The sequence below is a fragment of the Sinohyriopsis cumingii genome, chromosome 11, assembly GCF_028554795.1.
Source record: "Sinohyriopsis cumingii isolate HCF-2022 chromosome 11, ASM2855479v2, whole genome shotgun sequence".
Taxonomy (NCBI): Eukaryota; Metazoa; Mollusca; class Bivalvia; order Unionida; family Unionidae; genus Sinohyriopsis; species Sinohyriopsis cumingii.
The window spans coordinates 29,874,459-29,899,127 of NC_142971.1; positions in this window are offsets into that span (position 1 = coordinate 29,874,459).

Genomic DNA, 24,669 nt, shown 5'->3' on the forward strand with positions numbered 1-24,669 from the left:
TGACCAAGTCGGGGGGTATCAGTGTTTTTGGTGCTGAAGACTCAAAGATGTCACCCTCCAGAAAACATCCCTCTTCTAAACAACCCCAAGGAAAGAAAAGAAAAGGACTGCCTCCTCGTTTAGTCAAACATGGGGACATGTTATCTGTCCTGTCCAAAGCTTCTCCACCTCTACGAAAAAAATCTCATTCAATCGGCCTCCAAAGAGGTCATCGATACCGTGTGCGAATGTTGTTTGAACGTCTTGAAAGGCACGATCCCTTTGTCCAAACACCAGAAACAATGCTTAAGCAAACATCGTCACGTTCTTCGCCAAATGGTTCAAAAGAAAATTCCCATTCGTCAAAAGAAGAAGATGTTGGTCCAACGTGGAGGCATTTTACCCCTCTTGTTAGGTCCCTTGCTGAAAGGAGTCTTGGGAACCATGTTGGGAGGACTGGTGGGAGCAAGATAAAAAGGCCTCGGAAGTCCCAAGATCTCAGAATCGACCCCTGACAACCCCATGGAAGGACGAAAACTGGCTTTAGTGCCTTACAAACGATGGATGGAATACCATCGGTGGCAAGAACAACGCACCCCGCATTTACCTCCCAATCACAATTTGAGCGAGATGTCCCAGTTACAACACGAATTGCAGTCCTTGATGGATCGCCAAGATTTGTCCGAAACAGAAAAATCGCAAAAGTACGGTCAACTCTTGCAACGACTGCAACTCTTTCACCAGAAAGCTTTAGATGAAACAGCTCTACCCACTCTGAAAGATTTTAAGACCTTGATGAAAAGTCCAGCACCATCACCAGTACCAGTACCACCACTACCAGTGACCAAGACAGAAAAAGGAGAAGAAGAAGAAGGGTTTCAAACTCCACCAGAAAACGTACGCAAGTTAACAACACCACCTACCTCCAGAATTGGATGGATTAAAAAGATGATGACCACCCTTCTTCATCACAAGAGAAAAAGAAAGTGAAGACATAAGTGAAGACAGAAGTGAAACAAGAACCGATATCCCCCGCTCAGACATCCTCCTCGACACCTATTGCCGGTCGCACACGCAAAGCATTGCAATCCAAGAAAGTACCCCAAGAGAAAAAGAGTAGCATCTTCCAAGAGTGGGTGCCTTATTAACACACAAACACACAAAAAAAAATGGAAAAAGTCTTAGTCAGCATTTACTACGATCCCTCGCATCCTGCAGGTTACGCAGGAGTTCAAAAATTGTATCGTGCTGCCAAAACTCGATTGAAAAGTCTCCATTCACCTCAAGTGCAACGATGGTTAAAAGAACAAACTACCTACACTTTACACAAACCCATTCGACGTAAGTTTGCGAGAAGTCGCACCCGAGTGGAAGGCATCGATCATCAATGGCAAGCCGATTTAGCCGATGTCTCTCATTTGGCCAGCTACAATCGCGGCTACAAATATTTGTTTTGTGTCATCGACGTCTTTTCCAAATTTGCCTGGGTCGTGCCCTTGACTTCCAAATCCAGCAGCGAGTTAGTGCGAGCCCTGCAACGGGTCTTGAAACAAAGCGGTCGTCACCCTCATCGATGGCAAACGGACAAAGGCACCGAATTTCTGAACCAAGCTTTCCAAAAAGAATTAAAAAAAAAACGTGACATTCATTTCTTTACCACCGAGAATCCCGAAACCAAAGCCAGCATCGTAGAACGTTTTCAACGTACTTTGAAAGAACGCATGTGGAAATATTTTACGCATCACCACACTCTGAAGTACATCGACATCTTACCGCACCTGGTGCAAGCGTACAACCAATCTTACCATCGAAGCATTGGACGTGCCCCGCAAGAAGTGACTCCCGACAACGAAGTGTTGGTGTTTGAGTGCCTGTTTGGTACGTCCCCGACGAGGGTTGTCCCCAAGAAAAGTGGAGAGTTGGTCGTAGGAGATTGGGTGCGCATTGGCAAAACCAAACGCACTTTTGACAAAGGTTACTTACCTAACTGGACGACCGAATTGTTTCGCGTCACTGGACGAGTGCATGGCCGTCATCCTGCCGTCTATAAATTGGAAGACATGAACGGAGAAGTGCTCAAAGGAACGTTTTATTTGCCCGAGTTACAACGTGTCACCAAAAAAGAAGACGACGTGTACGACATCGAAAGCATTCTCGACGTGTCAAAGAAGTCAATGTACGTTGGAAAGGATATCCACCCAGTTTTGATTCTTGGATCGACGCTTCGCAAGTCATCGACTATAAAAAGAAGTGACCATCATGCCCTTTCACACAGACGCAGCTACGTCGACCACTCCTTCACCTAGTTCTTCTGTGCAAGATTTACAAAAACAACCCTTGTGGGTGTGGTGTGGAGAACGTGTGCCTAAAACGCAAATCGTCTTTTTCTGCCAAATCTTCGTGGTGTATTGTGTCATCGGGGAGCCATTGCCAATTTGAGTTTGCAACAAGGAGACAAACAATTGTGGAACATTTTATTGAGCAGTTGCTCAACCTGCTTCCCAATCCCTCCCTGAAATTCTCTTCCAACGGGAACCACGGGAACCTAGTGTCAAGGGCAAGTGCCAGTCACCACTCCAACAACAACAAACACAACCAGAACCCCATTTTGGGCGGAGACACGCCTCTGACGTCCAGTAACCCCTTGGACAGCCACAGAACTCTGGAATTATGAGTCACGAAAACCAATTTTACTTAACCTTACCCAGTGACAGTTCCATGGAGGTGTTTCCCCACAACACGTTGTGCTGTTACACGGCCAAATTACCTCAAGCCATCCCCTTAGATCACGAAGCCCACTGGGAAGTGGCTTTAGTGGAAATCATTCACCCGACCCAAGTCCTCAATGTCCTTCCCAATCAAAATTTTTTTGATGTGGAAGTTCATGACGAGCAAGTGCAAGAGTACTTGGATAAGAATGATAAATATGACAAGAAAACCCCTGGCACAAAAAATCAAAAGTCGACTATCTATCACTTGTTCATTCCCCCAGGCTATTATTTTAGTGGTCAACATTTGCTCAACACCATAGCCAACAGGTTTAATGGCGTGTTTCTTAAAGCTTTGGAGCATGTCAAAAAAAGTGTAACCATGGAATACCACAAAGCAGCTCGTCGCTTCTCGATGAGATTTGACGGGAGTAAAATCCAGTCCATTTTATTTTGTCCTGAATTGTTTGACATGTTGGGCGGAGACATGAATATGAGAATGACCATGATGAAGAAAAACGAATTACCAATCATTTACGACAACGAGTCTTTTATCAAGTTATTTCGTACCCCGGTAGAACTGAACCAAGGACTGAATTTGATGTTCGTGTACTCCGATGTGGTGGAGTACAACGTGGTGGGACACACCTCCGTGCCGTTACTGCGTGTCATTCCTTTCAAAGTGGATTCTGCCACGAACGCTGACGAGGAAGGTGGAAACACTTACCACGTCCACCGCGAATTTGTACATCCGCACTATTTGCCTGTCAGCAAGTCGTATTTGGACACAATCAACATTACTATAAAAGGAGATTTGGGACAAAATATTCCATTCACCAAAGGAAAAGTCACGGTGAAACTCCATTTTAGAAAACGGTTTTCTCACGACTCGTAAGTCATGTACCCAGTGTACCGAGGGGTTGCTCGACAGCGAGGACATGGTTTATGAGATATGTTAAAATCGGCCTTTCGTTCGGTGGCCCCGGTGTTGAAACCGATGGTGACACGCGGATTGCACGCCTTGAAAGATGCGGCACTGACGCAAGGCAAAGAATTTCTCCAAAATGTCATCATCGACAAACAAAACCCTAAAGAAGCCTTCATGAGAGCAGGCAAAAATGTCTTGCTGCAAACGGGCAAAGACCTTTTGGGCCGACGAGACACACCTATAAATGCCCTGCACGCAACCGAGTCAGGCATTCAGCAAGGACAAGGCAGAAAGAGACGACGAAGAAAACACCCTTTCACCAGACTTCACACTTCTAAAGCGAGAAAGACAAAGAAAAGAAGAACCGTTCGAGACTTAGACGTTTTCGATTATTGAGAAAGAGACAAAAAATGATGCACCGAGAGTCATGTGCTTGTTCCAAGTCGGAACTGGATATGTTTGCCATGCCCCCCACCATGATGACCATGCAAGAATCCCAGTGGGTCGAATTTAATCCCGTCTCCTCTTTGACGGATTCCGCTCCCATCGAGTTTGAAATCAAAGGACAGCCCGAAGATTACATCGATCTGAATAGCAGTTACCTGTACTTGAAAGTGAAAGTGATCGAACCACCCAACGCTAACATAGACAATGATGATGTAGTAGCTCCCGTCAATAATTTCATGCATTCCTTGTTTAGCGAAGTGGACTTGTACTTGAATAACAAACTAGTCAGCAGCAGCATGGATACTTACCCTTACCGTGCCTACCTGGAAAATCTCTTGACGTACGGAAAAGAAGCCAAGAACACTCATCTGGATGCCTGCGTGGTATGGAAACCTGACAAAGCGACTAAGTTCAACAGCATTACAGTTGCTGGGGATGCTCAAAATACAACGGGATTTGTAGAACGACGAACAAAAATTCATCTAAGTCGTAGTTTAGAACTGATGGATCGCTTGCATTTGGACATGTGGTTGCAAGAAAAGTATTTGCTGAACGGGGTGGATATCCGCTTGAGACTGAATCGCAGCAGTGCCGCTTTCCATTTGATGGCTGCTGCTGATGCCACTTACAAAACCATCATTCAAGAAGCTAGACTCTACGTGCATCGTGTGGAAGTGTTGCCTAAAGTGGGAAACGACATCAGTCAGACGTTGAGCAGAACGACCGCGAAGTATCCGATCCGACGAGTGGAAATGAAAACGTTCACGATTCTCACTGGACAGCGATCCATGATCGAAGATCATCTGTTCCAAGGACAGTTACCCAAGCGTTTAATCATTGGTATCGTCAATAATTCAGCCTTCAACGGAACCTACAACGAAAACCCTTTTGAGTTTCAACATTACGATGTGTCCAAGATCGAAGTCAGTCGCGATGACAAGACCTTGTGTACCCGACCTTTCGAACCTAACTTTGGTGCCGCGAAAAATTACTTGAGATCGTACTTGTCCCTGTACGAAGCCACCGGTCAGTTAGGAACCAACACCAGTCACGGTATTACGTACGAGGATTACGCAGGAGGTTATCCTTTGTGGGCTTTTGATTTCACTCCAGACCAAGGCAGCGACGAGGGATATTTCCACCCTATAAAATCTGCCCAGATTCGTGTGGAAATTCAGTTTACTACAAATCTACCAGAGACGGTGAACGTCCTCCTGTATGCAGAATTCGATAATACCATAGAAATCAACAGTTTGAGAGAAGTCATTCTAGATTACTAGAAACCATGGAAGAGTGTTATCCCTCTTTACCTAGTGGAGAAACTTTGAAGATGAAATGTGAGGAAACTGTGGAAGAAGAATCTCAAGACAAAGACGAAGAAGATATCATGATGAAGTCAAGATGGCCAGAACAAGAAGCCCATTTAGTCTGCTGTTTTGCCAAACACTTGGCCGAAAAAATGACGGAATTGATCAGGAAAAATTGCTATGGATGTCAAAACGATCATCCCAGTCAAATTCAACACGATAAATGCCTGATGTTGAGTCAAGAAGAAAAATTGGACGAGTATCTGGACGAAGCTTGGAGTTTCATCTCGGACGAAGACGTGTGGCACCAGTGGTATAAAGACTTGCGTGAACATTCTTGTCCACCATTAACCACTCAAGAGATCCATCGTATCGAAGCTCTCCTGAATCAGAGTGAGGAGACGAAACGAAGAAACGGTTATTTGTCAGACATTTTCAAGCAAAAAGTCAGGATCGAATTGACGACTTATTATTACCTGTGAAGAAAAAAACCACACAAATGGATACCTGAGAACTTTATTACCTTTTGAAATGCTCAAACCACCCGATTCAATAATGTGAAATTACAAGGCACAAATTCCTTGGTGTGTGGACAATATTGTGTGTATTTTCTGCATCATCGCAGCCTGGGCTATTCCTTAGAACATTTAGTGACTCATTTTGATCTTCGTTCTTCTTCTAGAAACGATGTGAAAGTAGATCGATGGTTTTGTGACCATTATGCTTATCTTTTGTCTCAAGCTAGGAAACGTAGTGTCCATCAATGGTCTAATGACTTCCAACAGTGGAAATCACAATTTCATTCACAACGTTGTCAGTCCTGTTTAAAGTAGACTGTAAATTGAAAAAAATGTTTGTGATTAGAAAAAAAATGTTTGATGTTATATTGTTGGATTATTGTTAAAAATGTTAGAGTTGATGGTTAGTGTTAAATGATTTTTGAATAAAAAATGTTGTGTTTTGAAAAAAAAAATGCCTTTGTCGTTTGTTTGGCTATAAGAATGTTGATTCATGCTCTTTGACTTCTTACTATCCCTCTCATGTCACTCATTGAACGTTCCGGCTCGAAAACCGTGGAGGGATGTTTTCCTTCACGTCCGCGCTTTGACTTTAAGAACCGGGGCAGTTTCCAGTCTAACCATCCATTGTCGACTCATCCTCCTACGAAGATGTGCTCCAAACTAGTTAAGCTAAACGAAGCCTACGTGAATTTGCATAGGGTCAGACACAGTCTGATACCGAAAGCTGAAGAGATAGAGAATGTGAGAATGTTAAAAGTCACTGAAGACCTGATAGAAGAGCTCTTCAGAGAAGAAGTGAACAGGGAGAAAGAAGAATGGACAGAGAAGTACAGACTTCAGAGACAGCAGCAACAGCAACAACAACAGCAGCACCAGCAGCAGCAGGAACCTGAACCTGACAGAGGCTTTGTCGATTGTCGTATCGACACCAAAGAGTTTTTCTTCTCTTTCCGAAGTAGCAGACCTATCGTCAGAAAGTCTATCCTCAGAGGACGACGCATTCTTAGAAACTAAAAGATTGCCATAGCAAACAAAAAAAAACAGCCCTTTTCAGGGCTACCCAATACTCTAGAAAAGAAATAACCATCGATTTGCCAATGTGTGTAGGTAGGATAGTGTGAATATAAACACTGACTCTTTTTTATAGTGTGAGTGTATGTGTTTGTGTATAAGATTGTGTGTTTGTAAGTGCTCACGTACGTTGGTGTGGATAGTAGATTAAGATCATGTCTTTTCTTTATGCTGTTAGAGGTGTGGGGAGAGTAGATTTGGGGGTTTGATTGGATTGCTTTGCGTATGTGAATAGTATATTGAAGTGATTAATGAAAATAATTTTTTTAGAATAGGAATGGGTAGTATAAAAAAAGTGAGTGAGTGTTTCTTTTAGGTCCGCGCGTTGTTTTGGTCATGATCTAGGTAAGATCAATTTTACGTTTTTAGGGGGATGTTTTCCTTCACGTCCGCGCTTTCACTATAAATTGAAACTCGTTCGGCAGTCTAGCTACCCTTGTTGATTGATTAACACCAGAATGAACACCAGACTAGCGAAACTGTTGGAACTTCATGTGCATCTGGAATATGCCAGGCGCCTGTTGAACGAACTGGCCGCGGAAGCCATTGTGGAAGAGGGAAGGATGAGAGAGGAGGAGGAGAGAAGAAACAAAGAAGAGGAGGAGAGAAGATACAAAGAAGAGACGGAGAGAAGATACAAAGAAGAGGAAGTGGAGAGAAGAAACAAAGAAGAGGAGGAAAAGGAGAGAAGAAATTTCAGAATCCCAGAGACAGAAAATTGGGATTCTGAAGCTATTTATCCCGCCTCTGCTCTCTCCCCAAAAAAGTAAAAAGCAACTGGAGAACAAGATGTGTATGTGGCGCCAGGCCTGGAAGGTGCCATCATTAACCAGGTGTCCATGAAGTTCAAAAAAAAGCAGCCCTTTTCAGGGCTACCCCATACTCTAGAAAAGAAATAACCATCAATTTGCCAATGTGTGTAGGTAGAGTAGTGTGAATAAAAACACTGACTCTTTTTTCATAGTGTGAGTGTATGTGTTTGTGTGTTTGTGTTTGTGTTTGTAACTGCTCACGTAAGTTAGTGTGAATAGTAGATTATGGGTTTGTTTATTGTTTCTTAGCGTATGTGAAGAGTATAGTTCGGGTTTTATTATATGAAATGAGAAAGTAGGGGGATGTTTTCCTTCACGTCCGCGCGTTGTTTGGTCATGATCTAGGTAATATCAATTTTATGTCTTAGGGGGATGTTTTCCATCACGTCCGCGCTTTAACTATAAAACTAACAGTGTTTCCATTGGAGCCCATTCTACGGAATAAGCAAACAAGAAGATGCCAGCAGCTTCAGCTTTGTATAACAACCTTATGGGAAGTTGGTATTGGATGGTGGATGGATTGAATGTAGCAGAAAGGCTTGAACAGGAATGGAGGCATGCAGTGACAAAAGACTTCGTCTCAAGACAAGTAACCAGCCTCTACTTAGCCATCGATATTGTAAAAGAAATGATAGAGGATGAGGAGAAGAGAATCAGAGGTTTAATTAACCCACCGTATGTGAAAGTGGGCAAGTTGAAAGAAGCCATAGTTTATGTGACGAGTGTAAGGTGTTTTTTAGAAGACATTGTAGAATGGACAGATTGGTCTTTTGTGAAGTGGGGCTTAGACAAGCTTAAGAAAGCGGAAGAAGTAATGAGGAATGTGCTGACCGAAGAGGTCAAGAAGATCAAAGAAAAGTGGTCAAAGGAAAGAAAAGAAGAAGAAAATAGAAAGAAAAAGGAAGAACTAGAGAAACTAAACGCTAACTGGATGAAAATCCAAGAGAAGTTCCGAGCCATGGGTCACCCGGACTGGATGCCGGAAACAGAAAAGAAGAAAAAAGGAATGATGGAAAAAATAAGAGGATGGTGGAAGAAGTTAAGGAGTTAGAAGAAGAAAAAACCCAAAGGCCCTTTTCAGGGCCACCCACATTTCTCGAAAAGAGAATGACTTTCGATTGCCTACCCTTTTTTTATATTTTTATTTTTTATTTTTTTTTAAAAAAATTAAAAAAATCCCATGTTCAATTTCCCTTGTCGCTCAACAGTCCCACGATTTTTCTCCATGTTCATTTCCCTTGTCGCTAAATAGTCCCACGATTTTTCTCCATGTTAATTTCCCTTGTCGCTATATGTTCCCACGATTTTTCTCCATGTTAAATTTCCATTGTCGCTATATGTTCCCGGGGGGGGGGTCTGTAATGCTAATTCCCATTGTCGCTATAGTATCCCTATTCACTACTCATGTGTCTATAGGGTTAATGGTTCATCGGCGCGGTCCTTGCTATGCAGTGTTGAGTAAGTTTAGTTATCGCCTAAAAAAGGCAATATAAACAAACATAAAGACAAAAATGTTGCTTGCAATAGTCGCCTTTTACGCATGATGAACACGATTGCCTGGAATAGTCGTCTTTTACGCATGATGAACACGATTGCATGCATTAGTCGTCTTTTACGACATTCTGGACATGATTGCCTGCATTAGTTGCCTCTTGAGACATGATGGAAATGTTTGCCTGCATTAGTCGTCTTTTACGACTTTCTGGACATGATTGCCTGCATTAGGGTGTGCTCGCCAGTTATTATGTACATTTGAGAGAGTGACGTATGTAAGGTGAAGTTGTTTGCATTTAAAATATGCACATACCTCTATGATAATTTGATGTAATGTGGCTGACATTTCTTTGGATATTGTACTTTTGGAAATTGTAAATGATCTAAGCACACTGCTAGCTAAAATGACTGATCCCTTGTGCTCCAAAGGTCAGCATGATTTTGGTTAAAGTACACTATCCTTAGCAGCTATTAAAATAGGAAAATAAATTTTGTCAGACTAGACAATACCAGCTTCTTTAAAGTGCAATTAATGAAATACCAAATACATAAAATGCATTAAAAAAAAGTTATCGGCTCTTTTTTATAATTTACCTCTGAAGTTCAGGAAGTGACAATTACCAAGTAGAGCTAGCACTATTTTGAAAGGTGCACATCTGAAGTAAGGCCAAGATGTGTACTATATAATCCATATTACATCCATCAATCAGACATACACCAAAATAAAGGGAATGAAAGGTGCTTTGAACAATACCTAAGACATACAAGGTCTTTTTTATATAGCCAGTATAACCAGTGAGGAAACCTAGGGAAATAAATTTTCTTAAAAATTCTAACTCTATGCAAAATATGAAACTGTCGAGCGCCACCTTAGATTCCTCTTGAGTCATGATGGACACGCTTGCATGCAATAGTCACATCTTACGACATGATGGACGACGCATTGGGTAAACTCTACACTATCGATCCTGCGGAGACAGAGACAAAGATGGCAGTAACAGTGATCTATAAATAAATGGTATTTATGTGTTATACATACCTTTTTTAACCTAGTAAGCGGTGTTTGAATAGAAAGGAAAGATGAAATGAAGAGTAATACAATAATGTCATTCGCAGAAAATAAAATTGACCTTTTACAATTGAAAATGATTTTAATTTTCAAATATTTTAAGAACACAAAGTTTGTATTACAAAGAACAGTTTATATTCCAAATCACTTATATGTGCATTCTAATCTCAATGTCGGCTTAGTTCTATTTCTACCTGTACATTTCTTATCTATCTAAGAATCACCAGGTTAGGTCGTGCCAGCGTAATGTACGGTAATGAAATCTATAGAGCACCGACAGTAGTGAAGGGGGGCACTTTACGGACAATGGGAATTAGCATTACAAGACCCCTTGGGGCACTTTACGGACAATGGAAAATTAACATGGAGAAAAATCGTGGGGCACTTTACGGACAAGGGGAATTAACATGGCGAAAAATCGTGGGGCACTCTACGGACAAGGGGAATTTAACATGGCAATAAATCGTGGGTCACTCTACGGACAAGGGGAATTTAACATGGCAATAAATCGTGGGTCACTCTACGGACAAGGGGAAGTTAACATGGCAATAAATCGTGGGTCACTCTACGGACAAGGGGAATTTAACATGGGATTTTTTTTTTTTTAAATTTTTTTAAAAAAAAGGGGTAGGCAATTCAAAGACTATCTCTTTTCGAGAAATATGGCTGGCCCTGAAAAGGGCCTTTGGTTTATGTTAATATGCCCTTAACATAGAGGGCATTTGCGACATCTTCTTTTCCTCAAACTTCGTCTTACAGCAGGGCCATACATCAGAGTCCTCTTGAGGCAACCTTGTCTCTCTATATAGACTCTTCTTATCCACAGGCTGCTGTTGGTCCTGTGGACAACGGTCCACTTGGATCGGACATACATGAGCATGTCCGTCCTGAACATCATCGTTGACACAAGGGTTGAAGATTCAACGTCTGTCCACATGTTGAGGCTCCGAGAATAGGTGAATCAATGCAGTGAACGGCGCTTATTTATATGGACAGGAAGGATTGAAACGGATTGAGTTCATTCACCAATCTAAACACGCGTTACAGAATTCAGTCAGCCCGCATCCAATCGTAAGAGTGCAGTCTGTGACGTCACGTAGTCTATATAGATTCGCTAGCGCTTGTGTGCAGTCAATCTATGCGACAGTGATTCAACATGACGGAAACTCAGAAAACGATCCATTGGGGTGCACCAGCAGGAGAGACTGCCCAAGGGAACTCGGACTTACTTTCAGAAGAGGTGAATTGGGATTTTGTGGATTTTCTCTCCTCGCAAGAATTTGTTCCGGAACCTTCGTTACCTTCTTCATTACCGCAAGTGGAGAATTTTAGACAGAGACAGAAAGAAGAATTGGAGAAATTTATACAAAGACAAAAGGAAGCCGAACAAGTTTTTCTCCTACAGCAACAGCAGCAAGAAGAAGAGGTAAGAAAAAAACAACAGCAGCAACAGCAAGAAGAAGTAGTAGCAGCAAAGAAACAAGAGGGTGAAAATCAAACGGTCACGGTACTGTTGGACATTTTAGCGGAGTTAAGAAGTCTGAAACAAATGTATCAGACTTCTTTATCACGACCGAAGAGAATACGACCTTCCCGAGCCAAACATGTCAACCCTGTGACTAAGCCTACCGTACCACCCTTAGTGATTTCAACCCAATCATTATCATCATTACGCAGTCCAGAAGTAGGCCTTGGCCGTGGCAAAGGCTTAAGGCAGTTAAAATTGATTGCTTAAACTCACCCCTGCACCATAAAGAAAAAAGGCCCTTTTCAGGGCCACCCACATTTCTCGAAAAGAAATACAATTTCAATTTGCCAATAACTCAAAAAAAAACTCACCCATTTTACCCTTATAGTACGTGTCTGTGTATGAGTGCGTGAGTGTAGCTTCTTATTTTAAAATCAAAACTCAAAGACTCTTACCTTATATCATTCATTTATTCTTTTCTCCATTTTTTACAATCCAATTCACAATTCACAACACAACACTTTAATAAAAAGTTCATTGATTTCTTCTGTCTCCTTGTTTAGTCTCTCTGTTTTTTGAATTTCTTCACCTTTACACTCTTTTCCTCCTCTTCTTCTTCCTCGCTTTCTTCCCTTCTTTTTTTCTCCTGTTTCTTTTTCTTCACCTGTCTTCTTTCTTCCTCAGAAGAATCCCTCTCTTCCTCTGAAGAATCCCTCTCTTCTTCTGAAGAATTCCTCTTTTCTTCTGACTCCTCTTGTTTCTTTTTTGGGCAATCTGGAGACCAATGTCCTTTTTCTTTACAATAATAACAGGTATCTTGACTTTTGTCTTTTTTATCCCCTGTTTTTTTTCTTTTTTGACGGTCTGGACACTCTGAAGACCAATGCCCTTTCTTCTGACAGATATAGCAAGTATCTTGACTTTTATCTCTAAAGGAAGGAGAGTAGTCCGTCGGCTGGTCTGAAGAGAATTTTCTAATGACCCCTCGCAAAGCTCTGACGAAACGTTCCATCTGGTCAGTCTCTTCCATCGTTGTGCTCGGCTTGAGAGTGAAATGAATAGTGAAAGGACAAGACACACACCCTTTTATATACGCTGGTCTGCTATGACTATAAAGTAGTTTATGGTGTTTGAACTTGAGTCATTTGACTTTTTGCTTTCAAGATGAAACGATCCCATTCATTCGAGAAGAAAGAAGAAGAAAGTAAGAGGCAGAAACGTGATCTATCGCCTCGTACCAGGGCTGAAATCTTGGCACAAATTCATGCCAGTGATTTTGAAGAGGACATGAGTGAACCAGAATCCGAACCCTCTAAACCAAGTTCACCACCCTTTGTCAACCCTGAAAAGTACTATTCCATTCGAGAGACGGAAAAGCGCTCCTCTAGAAAATTTAGAACCACGGCTTACAAATACACGGTGAAGTTTAAAGATTTCAAGGCTGAAGTGCCGTTAGAGAAAGCAGAAGTGTTCATCACTGAGGTGTGGGATTCTTTGCTCACTGCACTCAAGCGACAATGTCAACCCAAAGAAGACGATCGCTTGAGACTTTCCATACAACACGACGGTTTGAAATCCCCTGTTTGGATCGAGTTTAGCACCCCTGCAGAATTGACTGCTTCCAAAGTCATGGACAAGATTCAACACGTACAACAATCTAATGATCAGTTTGACATCACCGATGGTAAAGCCACACTGGACATGACCCACGTCTCTCCTCCTCAAGGGACAAGACGCAAAAAGATGTTATTGGTGGACGACCTTCGCAACACCAAAAGAGTCTCGTCCGAATTAACAACTCTCATGACCAGATGTGTTTAGCCCGTGCCATCGTGGTGGGACGAACCTATGCCAACAAGAACGACACGGTAGAATGGAAAAGAACCTGGGACACTATTCAACGATCCGATCGAGCCAAACAACGAAACGAAGCACAACTCCTGTTACAACAAGCCGGACTGTCCAAAGACACACCCTGTGGCATTCCTGAGATGCAAAAATTGCAAGATACCCTAGCTCCACGCTACACCTTGAAAGTGCACCCTCAAGAAGTGCGCGGACCTCTGTTGTTTCGAGGCCAAGACTTTAAGGACGGAAAATACATTCATGTCTATTATCACGATGAACATTTCGATACCATTACCAGTATCACCGGATTCCTGAAATACAGTTATTACTGTGAGAAATGTGACCATGGTTATAACAATCGAGAGCAACACAAGCATTGTGGATCGAAATGCACAGGATGTTTGGCCTCTTCACCCTGTCTGAGCGAAGAACCAGTGCCTTGTTCCACTTGTCTGCGCACGTTTGTCAGCCCTACCTGTTACCAACAACATCTGAAAACGCAAGGTTCACAGAAGAAATGCGCTTGTCAACTGCTGAGATTGTGCTCTACGCGTGAACAAGTCATACGTACCAATAATACCAAGGCACACGTATGTTCAGGAAAGAAAAAATGTCACATTTGTCACCACATCGTGGACTTGGAACACCAATGTTACGTGCAAAAATACCAACCCCCACCAGAGAAAGAGGACGGTCACAAGAAGAAAGGCAATTTCATCTTTTTCGATTTCGAATGCATGCAAGAAACCGGCATTCACATTCCTAATTTCTGCGTGGCTCATCGAGCGTGCGAGAAGTGCATTCAAGAACCTATCTTCAGTCATTGCCCTCACTGCAGCAAGATTCCTGGAGGACGTGAAAAAATCTTTCGGGGACCAAACACGTTAGCCGATTTTGCCCAATGGGTCTTAGACCCCGTCGACAAGACGTGGAGCCAAGAGGACATCGAACGTTACAGAGATTGTCATCGTCATGCCACGGTGATGGCTCACAATTTCTCCGGATACGATGGACAGTTTCTTTTGAGGTACTATACGGAACAAGGCACCGAGCGTCCTAAAGTGACTTTGAACGGAGCCAAAATCATTTTCATGCAAGTGGGACAAGTACAGTTTAAAGATTCGATGAGCTATTTGGCCATGCCTTTGAGTCGAATGCCTAAAACGTTTGGAATGACAGAAATGGCTAAAGGGTACTTTCCACACTTTTTCAATACGGAAGCCAATCAACACGCCGTTCTACCCCATTTACCTGAGGCTCACTATTACGACCCCGACAACATGCGTACCGAACAACGAGAAGCTTTCTACGCTTGGTATCAGGCTCACGCCTCTGACCCCTTCGACTTTCAGGAAGAAATGTTAAAGTATTGTCGTTCCGACGTGGACATTTTACGGCGTTGCTGTGGAAAATTTCGAGAACTGTTCATGGAACACGGAGGGGTCGATCCTTTGAAAGAAGCTTGCACCATTGCCAAAGCGTGTTCCTTAGTGTATCGACAACGATTCATGCCTGAAAACACCGTGGCTGTCATCAGTCCTCAAACGACCCACTTTGTCAAACGTCAATACTCGGTCAAAGCCCTACGTTGGTTACATTACTTGTGCGACAAGGAAGACAAGTGGATTCAGCATACCCCCAACGGAGGAGGCGAAAAGACCATCGGAACGTATTCGGTCGATGGTTGGGACTTAGAAAACCCCAAGATCGTGTACGAGTTTAACGGTTGCTTATTTCACGGATGTCCCGTCTGTTACCCTGACCGTGGCACTAAAAATCAGTTTTTGCAACGAACCATGGAAGACTTGTACCAGGACACTTGTCAGCGGCGCCTAAAGTTAGAACAGCAAGGATACCAAGTGGTGGAAATGTGGGAACACGAGTACGATCACCGTATGAAAACCGATCCCGAGTTTAAACGCCTCGTGGAAAGTTACCAGTTCATGGACCCGCTGAACCCGAGGGATAGTTTGTACGGAGGAAGGACCAATGCCACCTGTTTGCTGTACCAAGCCGACGAAGAGAAAGGAGAAGAAATCAAATACTTGGACGTGTGTTCGCTGTATCCCTACGTGTGCAAATATTGTCGCTTTCCTGTAGGGCACCCGCAATTGTTAACGGAACACATCGACCTGAAAAACATTCGACAATACGAAGGCTTGATCAAGTGCAAAGTTTTGCCTCCCACGAACCTATACCATCCCGTCTTACCTCACCATTGTCAAGGCAAACTGATGTTTCCCTTGTGCCGTACTTGTGCCGAAACGTGCAACCAAGACCAACCTTGTCAGCACACCCAGGAAGAACGGGCCTTGACGGGAACCTGGGTCAGCGTAGAATTGTTCAAAGCTCTGGACATGGGATACCAACTGTTAGAAGTGTACGAAATTTGTCACTTTCCCAAGACACAACAATACCGCAAGGGTGACCCTACTCAGAAAGGCATTTTCGCCGACTACGTGGATGCCTTTTTGAAACTGAAGCAAGAAGCCAGCGGCTATCCTTCCTGGTGTCACACTCCCGAAGACCAAATACAATTCAAAGAGAAATACTACGAACAAGAAGGCATCACTTTAGACCACATCGAGAAAAACGAAGGCAGGCGATCGTTTGCCAAAGTGATGTTAAATTGCTTGTGGGGTAAAATGGCACAACGACCGTGTTTACCCAAGACGGAATATTTGACAGAACCTTCCCGCTACTTCCAGATGATTCACGACAAAACCAAATACATGAAACACGTGGACGTCGTTCGAGAGAATTTGATCTTGGTCAATTACGAAGAAGATCTGGACTTTGTACAAGACGACCCTTTTGGAAATGTCATCATTGCGGCTTACGTGACAGCCCATGCTCGCTTAAAATTGTACGAAGCTTTAGAACTGTTAGGGGAACGCGTCCTGTACTTTGACACGGACAGTTGCATTTACATCCATCACCCGATTCAACATCACCCTGACATCGAAGGAGACCGTTTAGGAGCCTGGACAGACGAGCATCCCGACGACAAGATTCTAAGTTTCGTCAGTGGCGGTCCCAAAAATTACGGCTACGAATACCGTGACAAACAAGGAGAAGTGCACACGACGTGCAAAGTGAAAGGACTGACTCTGAATTATCGTACCAGTCGTGTGGTCAACTTTGGGGTATTGAAAGAAGCCTTGCAATCGGGAGAGGATGGAAACTTTAAAGTGACCACCTATCAACCGAACAAGATTGTACGTTTACCCACTCACCACATCGTCAGTCGACCCTTGGAAAAAGTCTATCAAATTGTATACCAGAAGCGAGTTCGACTTCCCAATCATTTCACCTTACCGTACGGTCACGTCGGTATTGGTCTGTATATAAAAAAGGAACCCTAGGCAAGATCGATAGTTCATTGTGACTACCAAGACCGAGCGAACAAGATGAATACTTTGAAAGAGGCATCGTTCCAGTTTGGGGATTGTAAAAAAGTTGTATCTTCCTCTAGTGTGACTAATATTGGATGGATAAGACCCATGCATTGCGACGGAAAATGTCCGGAAGGAAACTGCGATTGTCCATGTGGTTACCATTGTAATTGCGTAACGGAGTTTGCAGACGAGTGCGATTGTGAGCCTTGCGATGGATACGATGCTGTACCTTGTGACCTGAGCGATGCCGTAAAGCATCATGGGAACTTTAGTGCCCCTACCCCTATCATGGAAAGTGATGCTGTGCGTGTCAAACCTGTGGGATGCGAAAGCGATGCTGCTCGTCCTCTTGGACATTTTACTGGGTTTCGTTTTAAAGGGGAATGTTCACCTTCACGTCTACCCCCCTACGGATGTCATCCAGCCCTGAGCAAACTCCTACCCATGTCACTCAACCCTCATCGAAACGAACCTGTGAAAGACGAATATTCGTTCCCTGTGCGTTTGTCGGAATACTGCGACTTTGAAAATCGTCTTCAATCGTTCAAAGGAAAATGGCCTAAGTATCTGGGAGGAACGACCCCGAAGAATTAGCCAGAGCCGGATTTTTCTACTTGGGCGAAGGAGATAAAGTCAAGTGCTTCAGTTGCGGTGTGTCACTTCACCACTGGGAACCGCAAGATTCGGCCTACGTAGAACATGCTCGATGGTCACCGAATTGTCATTACTTACCCTTAGTGGGACCGAGACATTGAAGTAACTTCTTACCATAATAATCTGTTCATGGATACTTTACAAGAGAACATTTGTGCTTTGCCCGTGGAGTTGAGAGAACGCATTTATCGAGAACTGGTCAAAATACAAGTGAAACGTAAAGAACAATTGCATCCGATACGTCACCGGTGTTTGAACCACTGGTACCTGAAGGCTATACAAGGACTGATTCAATTGAAAGTGTTCCATTGGATAGACATTGATCAACGACCTCCTGGTTATAAAAAGGAATGGTTTGGTATTGACGATTTTATCTACTACATTGTAAACGTACTGCATCGAATTCCAGAGGAAGAGTTAACGAATTACCAACATCTTGAACACAATGTCAACTTGGTGAAAGAGGAAACTTCTGAACGAATTGTAATGTGTAGATTAGTGACTCAACGATTTAAATTCGACACTGAAGTGAAACCATGTTTGTGCAAAGAGTACATTTCTTGTGTCAGACCAAAGAGGATTTAGTATGACCTATTCATGGATACTTTACAAGAGAACATTCGTGCTTTGCCTGTGGAGTTGAGAGAACGCATTTACCGAGAGCTGGTCAAAATACAAGTGAAACGTAAAGAACAATTGCATCCGTTACGTCACCAGATCTTTAACCACTGGTACCTGAAGGGTATAAGAGAACTGATTCGTCAGAAATTGTTTCAGTGGTCAGACCTTGTTCAATACTTCCAGGCCCCCGATGATTCACGTGTTGATCATTTTGGTTACTTCGAGATTCACCTAGAGCAACCCATTGAGGAAGACGAGGTAAAGGATTACCAACATATTTTACGTGGAATCTACTTAGCGGAAGAGGAAACTTCTAATCGAACTCTGACGTTTCGGTTACAGTATGCAAGATTTACATTCCCCACTGGAAAACGAACATCACTGGCTAGAAAGTACGTGTATTCTTTTCGAAACAAAGAGACTATAAAAACAGGCAGCTATGCCACGACTTATGTCGTATGTCATCCAACAGATTCCGTGGAAGGAACTCAATGACCATATTCAAACCGTGGATCATTACCATCGATTATTACAAGAACTGTATCCATTCAATTTGGGACGACAAGTGGTGTGTGTCTTAGTGACTTGTTTTCTGGGATTTCGTTTACCAGCCGATTCTTTGTGGACTCTTTACGATCAGTACTTACCACCTCCATGGCCTTAAATGGTCACGAAAAACTCCTTTTGCTCAAAGCCTTGCGGTTTCATCTGGATACTTCTCGACCTCAACAGGAAAAAAAGATTCGTCAACTTTTAGCGACCCAAGACGTGTATGACGATGTGTGTGTAGCTTGTGACTTACACCCTCATTGGACAGATGTTCGTGACTGGAAAAAGGGGGGTTTTGAGGTTTGGACCCAAGAAGTGGCCCAGTATGCACAAGAGTTGTTCAAGGAAAAAAGTTACTTTTCAACCTGTGTTAGTGACGGTGCCAGAAGAACCCGTCACCGAGAACAACCACTCGCTTCAGGACAGGACTGTCATGGACAGGCCTGAAAGGTCATTCCGGGAGGACACTTGTGTGACAATACCTCATGTAGAGACTGTAAGAACATTACACACTGTCCCTAGGACATCTTCGTTACCCAAAACATGTTGTACAGACACTTGTTTATATTCCACTTTGATCGCTTTGCTGTGTTTTATATTCTTGTACATCACTATTTGGGTTGTATGTATTTTTGTCTTTCGTGTTCATATTTGAAACATTCAATAAACGTGTTCTGAAAAAGTATATAAACTCTTGTCTTGTTTGTTTTTCGTGTCACAAGTGACATTTCTCACACCATGGCTACCTCTGCTGTCTCTGCTCCCTCTTCCTCTACTGTCAAAGTCATCGACGAACACTTAGATCGTGACAGTTGGGAGGCTTTGTATCTTCGCCATCCCTTTAACATGCTCATTGCTGGACCTAGCGGTTCAGGCAAAACCGAATTCGTCAAACGTTTGATCGAGCATAAACATCATTTGATCGATCGACCCCCTCAACGGATCGTGTGGTGTTACAAAGAGTGGCAATCGGCGTACAACCTCTTGCGAGAAAGTCAAGGCGATTCCATCGTGTTTGTGGAAGGCATTCCTAAAGAAGACGACGGCATCGTCTCTGACTCCCGTCTAACCCATTTGGTCATTTTCGACGACATGTTAGGAGAAGACGAAGAAGAAATTAAATTGTGGTTCACGCGCAAAGGGCATCACCGTAATGCCAGTGTCGTTTACATCACCCAAAATTTGTTTCAACAAAGTAAAGCCCATCGTACCATCAGTCTCAATGCGCATTACGTGGTCTTGCTTAAAAGCCCTCGAGATAAATCGCAAGTGCAAGTCTTAGCCAAACAGTTAGGAACGCCTTGGCTGACTCAGGCGTACGACGATGCCACTCAAACGCCACACGCCTATTTACTCGTCGATTTGAAACCTACCACTCCCGAGGATTTGCGATTTCGTACCCACTTGTTTCACCACTGGTGCCAAGACGGAGGGCCTGTCCTGTACACGTCTCCGTCCTCGACTTCATTTCACTTCCCATCAAAAAATCTATAAAAACCTCAGACCCTTTTTCGTCTGTCTCACACAGTGTGAACATGACGTCCCTTCAGTCGCATCTTCCCGTCAAATTGATTCGTGCCTTGTATGGCATCAGTCGAGAAAAAGATCCACAAACACGAGCTCGTGTCTTAGAAGCTAGTCTCAAAGAAGTCTTACGATGGTTCACGGTGACGGCACGTCAAATACTCCAAGGAATCATTCAGATTCCTCATCAAACCCAACGCTTTTTCGATCGAAACAAAGTCGCTTTGGTCCAACTGGCCGATCCCCGCATCGACACTCAAACCAAAAAACAAATCATTTTGAAACCTGGAGGGAGCGGTACTCTAGGAGGGGTCATCATTCGCTCACTCTTAAGATGGGATCCTAATGCCCCCAAAGTTATCCCCAAGACAAAAGTTCAACGAAGCCCCAAGAAGAAAAAGAAAAAGACCAAGTCCCCAAGAAGAACTTCTCCAGTGGCAGGACCCTCCTCTGACCAGACACCACCACCATTACCCCGGAAAAAGAAAAGAAGCCCCCAGAAAAAGAAACAGAGAAAAAGTCCCCAGAAAAAGAAAAGTCCACAGAAGAAAACTAGTCGCAAGAGAGGCACTGCGGCCAGGACGCAGCCTTACACTCGCAAACCACGACCTGCCACAGCGTCTCCGGCAGCCTCACGTTTGTCCACTTCTCCGTTGATGTCACCAGGAACTGAAGAGTACTTGGAGACGTTGATTACACCAAGAACTTCTCCATTGATGACCCCCAAAAGAACTTCCCCAGTGGCAGGACCTTCCCATTTAGCGGCAGTGGCTGCTGCTCACAAATTACCTTCTCCCAAAATCAAAGTCCATGAAAGATCGGGCATGTTACAAAGTTTACTGGATTTGTCCAAGCAAGAACTGACTCGATTTAGTCCGTTACGTACCCCTGCACGACGTGTCATGCCTGTCATGAAGTTGATACGCCGTAAAGACAATCAGTGGCGACGCGTTCCAGTATAAAAAAGGCCTGTGACCAAGTCGGGTATCAGTGTTCTTTTGGTGCTCCTAAAGACTCAAAGATGTCACCCTCCAGAAAACCCCAAGGAAAGAAAAGGAAAGGACTGCCACCACGTTTAGCCAAACATGGGGACCTGTTATCTGTCCTGTCCAAAGCTTCTCCACCCCTACGAAAAAAACTCATTCAAACGGCCTCCAAAGAGGTCATCGATACCGTGTGCGAATGTTGTTTGAACGTTTTGAAAGGCACGATCCCTTTGTCCAAACACCAGAAACAATGCTTAGGCAAACATCGTCACGTTCTTCGCCAAATGGTTCAAAAGAAAATTCCCATTCGTCAAAAAAAGAAGATGTTGGTTCAACGTGGAGGCATTTTGCCTCTCTTGCTAGGCCCCATACTGAAAGGAGTCTTGGGAACCATGTTGGGAGGACTGATGGGAGCAAGATAAAAAGGCCTTCGAAAGTTCCAAGATCTCAGAATCGACCCCTGACAACCCCATGGAAGGACGAAAACTAGCTTTAGTGCCTTACAAACGATGGATGGAATACCATCGGTGGCAAGAACAACGCACCCCGCATTTACCTCCCAATCCCAATTTGAGCGAGATGTCCCAGTTACAACACGAATTGCAGTCCTTGATGGATCGCCAAGATTTGTCCGAAACAGAAAAATCGCAAAAGTACGGTCAACTCTTGCAAAGACTGCAACTCTTTCACCAGAAAGCTTTAGACGAAACAGCTTTACCCACTCTAAAAGATTTTAAGACCTTGATGAAAAGTCCAACACCATCACCAGTACCAGTACCAGTACCAGTACCACCAGTACCCGTGACCAAGACAGAAAAAGGAGAAGAAGAAGAAGGGTTTCAAACTCCACCAGAAAAAGTACGCAAGTTAACAACACCACCTACCTCCAGAATTGGATGGATTAAAAAGATGATGGCCACCCCTTCTTCCTCACAAGAGAAAAAGAAAGTGAAGACAGAAGTGAAACAAGAACCGATATCCCCCGCTCAGACATCCTCCTCCTCTTCGACACCTATTGCCGGTCGCACACGCAAAGCCTTGCAATCCAAGAAAATACCCCAAGAGAAAAAGAGTAGCCTCTTCCAAGAGTGGGTGCCTTATTAACACACCAATCAACACAAAAATGGAAAAAGTCTTAGCCAGCATTTACTACGATCCCTCGCATCCTGCAGGTTACGCAGGAGTTCAAAAATTGTATCGTGCTGCCAAAACTCGACTGAAAAGTCTCCGTTTACCTCAAGTGCAACGATGGTTACAAGAACAAGCTACCTACACTTTACACAAACCCATTCGACGCAAGTTTTCCAGAAGTCGCACCCGAGTGGAAGGCATCGATCATCAATGGCAAGCCGATTTAGCCGATGTCTCTCATTTGGCCAGCTACAATCGTGGCTACAAATATTTGTTTTGTGTCATCGACGTCTTTTCCAAATTTGCCTGGGTCGTGCCCTTGACTTCCAAATCGAGCAGCGAGTTACTGCGAGCCCTGCAACGGGTGTTGAAACAAAGCGGTCGTCACCCTCTTCGATGGCAAACGGACAAAGGCACCGAATTTCTGAACCAAGCTTTCCAAAAAGAATTAAAGAAACGTGACATTCATTTTTTTACCACCGAGAATCCCGAAACCAAAGCCAGCATCGTGGAACGTTTTCAACGTACTTTGAAAGAACGCATGTGGAAATATTTTACGCATCACCACACTCTGAAGTACATCGACATCTTACCGCACCTGGTGCAAGCGTACAACCAATCTTACCATCGAAGCATCGGACGTGCCCCGCAAGACGTGACTCCCGACAACGAAGTGCTGGTGTTTGAGCGCCTGTTTGGTACGTCCCCGACGAGGGCTGTCCCCGAGAAAAGTGGAGAGTTGACCGTAGGAGATTGGGTGCGCATTGGCAAAACCAAACGCACTTTCGACAAAGGTTACTTACCTAACTGGACGACCGAATTGTTTCGCGTCACTGGACGAGTGCATGGCCGTCATCCTGCCGTCTATAAATTGGAAGACATGAACGGTGAAGTGCTCAAAGGAACGTTTTATTTGCCCGAGTTACAACGTGTCACCAAAAAAGAAGACGACGTGTACGACATCGAAAGCATTCTCGAACGCAGAACCCGTAAAGTGGGCAAACGACGTGTCAAAGAAGTCAAAGTACGTTGGAAAGGATATCCACCCAGTTTCGATTCTTGGATCGACGCTTCGCAAGTCATCGACTATAAAAAGAAGAAGTGACCATCATGCCCTTTCACACATCAGACGCAGCTACATCGACCACTCCTTCTTCACCTAGTTCTTCTGTGCAAGATTTACAAAAACAACCCTTGTGGGTGTGGTGTGGAGAACGTGTGCCTAAAACGCAAATCGTCTTTTTCTGCCAAATCTTCGTGGTGTATTGTGTCATCGGGGCAGCCATCGCCAATTTGAGTTTGCAACAAGGAGACAAACAATTGTGGACCATTTTATTGAGCAGTTGCATCGGTTACCTGCTTCCCAATCCCTCCCTGAAATTCTCCTCGAACGGGAACGTTGTGTCCAGTGCCAGTGCCAGTCACCACTCCAACCACAATCAGAACCCCATTTTGGGCGGAGACACGCCTCTGACGTCCAGTAATATCCCCTCGGACAGCCACAGAACTCTGGAATTATGAGTCACCAAAACCAATTTTACTTAACCTTACCCAGCGACAGTTCCATGGAGGTGTTTCCCCACAACACGTTGTGCTGTTACACGGCCAAATTACCTCAAGCCATCCCCTTAGATCACGAAGCCCATTGGGAAGTGGCTTTAGTAGAAATGATTCACCCGACCCAAGTCCTCAATGTCCTTCCCAATGAAAATAAATTTGATGTGGAAGTTTATGACGAGCAAGTGCAAAAGTGGATGGATGACCATAGCAAATATGACAAGAAAACCCGTTTACAAAATCAAAAGTACACCACCTATCACTTGTTCATTCCCCCAGGCTATTATTTTAGTGGTCAACATTTGGTCAGCACCATAGCCACCAGGTTTAATGGCGTGTTTCTGAAAGCTTTGGAAAGTGTCAATAAAGGTATCGTCACCCTGGAGTACCACAAAACAGCTCGTCGCTTCCTGATAAAATTTCCTGAGGGGCGTAAAATGATGTCTTTCTTATTTTGTTCTGAATTGTTTGACATGTTGGGCGGAGACATGGAGCTGAGGAAGAAAGTAGAACAAAAACCCGAATTACCAATCATTGCCGACAACGAGACCTTTGCCAAGTATTTTCGTACCCCGGTAGAACTGAACCAAGGACTGA